Source organism: Labeo rohita, chromosome 7 (assembly GCF_022985175.1).
Source record: "Labeo rohita strain BAU-BD-2019 chromosome 7, IGBB_LRoh.1.0, whole genome shotgun sequence".
NCBI lineage: Eukaryota > Metazoa > Chordata > Actinopteri > Cypriniformes > Cyprinidae > Labeo > Labeo rohita.
Window position 1 is genome coordinate 15,963,488 of NC_066875.1, and position 4,538 is coordinate 15,968,025.

Consider the following 4,538-nt stretch of genomic DNA (forward strand, 5'->3'; position numbering starts at 1 on the left):
GGGCACACATACAGCAAATTCCGAGAGAAATAAAACAAGAAAGTTATTTAAATGCAAAAGCGTGTATTGAACCGTGGGTGTCGTACCGAATGGTTTGATATTATATTAAGAATTGTGACATCCCTAACGATTAAGTCATTGATAAGCAGACCAGCATTATTCAGTATACATTATACAGTAATACAGTAAAATGTGTGTTTTGTAAGCTAGATTCATAAAGAAGATATAACCCAAAGGAATTGGACACTTCTATTTATGTGGAACAGAGTAGCAGAGTAGATGTCAAGGTTTTTAGTGAATAATTATTTTAATTTGCTGGTGGTGGAAGGGCCCACCGACGAGCCATTGATGAAGGGACCCATGGTGGAGCTAACGGAGGAAGGAGCCAGGGTGGACCTTAGGTGGTGAGGCCGGGTTAAAAAGGGGGACAACTGATCAAGGTGTATCAAAGAGCTAAAGACCCAGAGTGACCAAGGCAGAGCAGTGGGCTTCTAGTGGAGCCAGAGCGATTGAGGACAGATAGGCAGAAGGCAGAGCCTTATGGAGCCAAAGGGGTGGATGGCTGATCTGAAGCTGTAGGCCTGGAAGCCCGTGGCAAAACCAGAATGACGGCTGATGAAGTTGAAGTGGGGGGACGCGGGGGCCCGGCAAAGCCAGTGGAATGATGGTCAATGGAGGAAATGAGGGAGCGAGGAGCCAAGGTAGAGCCAATGAGTCCACAGACCGAGATGGAGTCCTGGACTCAGAGGCCCAAGGTGGAGCTGGGGAATCAGAGCGCCCATGCCTAGCTGCGGACCAGGTAGTCCGAGGATGGAGACTGTGGACACAAAGGAGCTTGGAGTCTGAACAGGGACCAGCAGGGACAAAGGAAATCAGAGGCTGAACCAGCAAGGAACCAGGAAGGGAAGGAGAACTTTGGACAGGGGTGAGACATCCAGAGAGCTGGATGGGTCCAGCAGAGGAAGAAGAGGTACAAAGGGCATATAAACAGAGCATAAAAATACACAGGAATTTAATCAATGAATACTGATGGGATCAAAGAAAGGAAACAAAAGGCAGGAAATACAAATTAAAACTTCAAGAAAATTAAAAAAAAGGAAATAACTGTTAAAGTATCAGTAGAAGGAAGAGCCAAGGTGCTGGACAGGAATGGCAAGGATAACGGGGAAAAGGACAGCTTCTTGAATCAAGGCAAGAAAGTATGGGAACTGGATGGAGACAGCAGGCACAAAGGAGCTTGACCAAATAGTCCTCCAAACAGTACGCCCGTATAGGTTGTTTGTTAAAATCCCTGAAATACAACCCATCAGAGCATATACTACAATTGCACCCTTTCAGGACACTTTTGTGTTAAGGTTTTGTGCTCTTTTATCTGCATCGTAATTGGGGTTGTAATTGGGGTAGCTCAGTTGGTAGACCATTGCGTTATATGATGATATATGAAGAACACGTGTTCATAAAATGTATATGTACTACAAATCATGATTTTGCACGATTTTTTAGGAGGTTTAGGAGTGGGGTTAGGTGTGGTCATTCGTGTGAATTAGCCACCTAGTAAACTATTTACGAATTACCGTGAGATCAGTGTAAAACATTGCATAAACATAAACATGCATTACATAAACACGCATTTAGATTGGTAATGACAGTCATATGTCATTTCATGGTGACAGACGCAGCATAACGCTGTCGTTATTTTTACGGCCACTAGAGGGCGCTTAATTTTAAAATGTAAATATAGGTTGTAATAAGGTTCTTGCACAGACTTATGCTTACACAAATGTTGTAGCCTGGCAAAGCTAGTGGAATGACAGTCAGTGGAGGATATGAGGAAGCAAGGAGCCAGTGGGTTCACAGACCATGATGGAGGAACCAAGGTGTTAGACAGGAATAGCAAGGATGACAGGGATAAGGACAGCTTCTTGGGTTATGGCAAGGACGTGTGGGAACTGGATGGAGACGGTGGACACAAAAGAGTTTGGAGTCTAAACATGGACCAGCAAGGATGAAGGAACTTAAAGGCTGCATGGGACCAGCAGGGGATGGAGGATTTTGCACAGGACTGGGAAATCCAGAGAGCTGGATGGGATCAGCAGAGGAGGAAGAGGCACAACGGGCATATAAATAGGGCTTATATATACACAGGAACTCAACAAGGAACAGGTGAATGTAATCAATGAATAGTGATGGGATCAAAGAAAACAGCCAGGAGGTACAACCTAACTTCACGATAAACAGATCTATTGCTCAGTAGTTTCATTATATTGCTTCATTTGTTGTAAAACAAAAAGACAGTGCAAGCAACAAAACCCAGAAGAGAGAGAACATTTGAATAATTTTCAGTCAAGAAAACCATGCAACTGCTTAAAGACAGGTCAATAACAGGCAGCAATCTTAAATCTTAGCAAGTTTATATCCTTAATAATCAGCCTGGGACATCATTTGGGCAAGCAAAGAGTTCCACAGGAAGATCAGAGGAGGCACTAATACATCGCTTTTGTTTTGCCCACACAGGTCAAATCGATGATGCTGGGTTTGGGAGAGGAGCACTCTCCATCAAATGCTGCCAAAAGGTTGAAAATTCTATGTAATTTGCTTTGAAACACTTAGAACACAAACAACGAGAAATTGCCAAGACTTTACTTCTGCCTGACCCCATTTTCTTTTATCTTGTTGAGATTAAGTCCCAATCAACCGCTTATGCGCTGAGAAGAAAAACGAGTTTTGCTTCGCTTGTCTGCCAGATAACTTCTCATCACCTAAAGGCCTTTTCAGACCAGATGTACAAATCTCAGATGAAAGGTCCATTTAGATCAAAACCATACAGTATGTCAAGCTAATGTATATGAAATTCAAATTCATTCTTTTAAAATAGGTGATGCTGATTGACAAACACACTGCAAGCAAATCTATTCTATGACTCATGATTTGATATTTGAAAGCTGTTATATAGCAAACCACACATTAAAACAGAAAAAAAAAAAAAAAAAAAAAAAAATGACATTCATTAAATATTTATCACGTTTAGCTAATTTGGCTTTTCATTCTGTTCAGTGTGATTTCTAAAGACTGTAATAATCATTATAAGCCATAAGATGAGGTGAAATAATTTAATTAGGAGTACTGTACTCTTCTGTTCAGTGTATTTTTGTTTGTGTATATTTAGAAACACAAGCTTAGCAACAGCATCTTTAGCAACACCAGTTCTGTGACCAAAATAAAATGTAGTATTACCATTTTCCTTTGGTGAATAGTATTACATAGTATTGTGTAGTTATTATTTAACTATTTATGTACTACAATTTAAAGTAAGAATTTTACACAATACTTCCATAATACACATAATAAAAAGTGAGACCCTTTATTTCAATACCTGGGATTCCATCCAAACATGAAGCAAATTCTTTCCTCTTTGGCAAAAAAAAAAAAAAAAAAAAAAAAAAAAAAAAAAAAAAAAAAAAGAAGAAAAGCAAAATAGGTGCTTCAAATTGCTTGAGCGAATGACGATGGTATTGGTAACCTATTAACCAGCAGTTAATTAAAAAAAAAACAAAAAAACAGAAAGACACTATCAGTGGAAACATCAGAAATTATTCTGCAAATGCATTTCCATCTCCCATTATTTGCATTAACTTTTACCACACAAGTTAAAAACCAACTTACGCGAGCATAGTGTATCCTTATTCTTGGTTCTTCTGGTATTTCACTGTCCAAAGCAAAATTATCTAATTACCATCAACAACACATCTTCCCAGAGCTGTCAACAAATTCTTGAGACAGTGCATTACTTTTTACAGTAGACACTGTTTGCTCATAGACCATATTCATGTTGTGATGCATACATCTGAGGTATCCTGTACAGTCCTATTGTATGTAAAGTTCCTTCTGTAATCTTGCAGGGAGATCTGTATGGGTCCCAGTGGAGGGCCTCATCATTTCCTTTGTGTTATGAGGATGGTATTATTATTTTTCCCCTCTCAGACAGGGGGCACATTCAGCCTGGCTGTTATTTGTCTCTAGAGGTTAGCCATGTTCATTTAATCTGTCTTCTGTCAGCACTGAAGGAAAAAAAGAAGTGTACAACAGTAATCAGGTATACAGAAATTGGTTCGTATCTGAGAAATAAGCAAAGCGACAATTTAGTTTTATAAGTAGCAGTCTAAAGCAGGGTGGAAAAATTGCACCCACTGGCAACTGTGATAAGTGACCTACTGTACCTTTCAGTGGTCTTGCTGTCAGTGTTTAAATTAGAACTGTTTGCTGAAGTAACCTTTTGGATTAGACCTGGGGTCTCGAACCCTGCACTTGGAGTGCTACCGTCCAGCAGAGTTCAGACCCAACCACAATCAAATACACCTGAAACATCTAATCAAGGTCTTGAGGGTTACTTGAAAATAACAGACAGGTGTGTTGAATCAGAACTGAAGTTTACAGCTCTCCAGGAGCAGGATTGGAAACCGCTGGAGTAGACTTTAGGCTAGATTGAACTTTTTGTTGTCTCCAAGGCTTCCTTTTGCAAGACATTAATTGAAGCGCCT

General features: G+C 40.1%; 1 long non-coding RNA gene across 1 annotated transcript; it reads right to left on the reverse strand.

Annotated features, from left to right (window-relative positions):
* Nucleotides 1-3,482: 3,482 nt before the first annotated feature.
* Nucleotides 3,483-4,311, reverse strand: LOC127167803 (uncharacterized). The gene is made up of 4 exons (XR_007828026.1): nt 4,218-4,311; nt 3,789-4,058; nt 3,664-3,706; nt 3,483-3,520 (listed from the first exon to the last, which is right to left on the reverse strand). It is a non-coding gene; the product is annotated as an uncharacterized LOC127167803 (long non-coding RNA).
* Nucleotides 4,312-4,538: the final 227 nt, after the last annotated feature.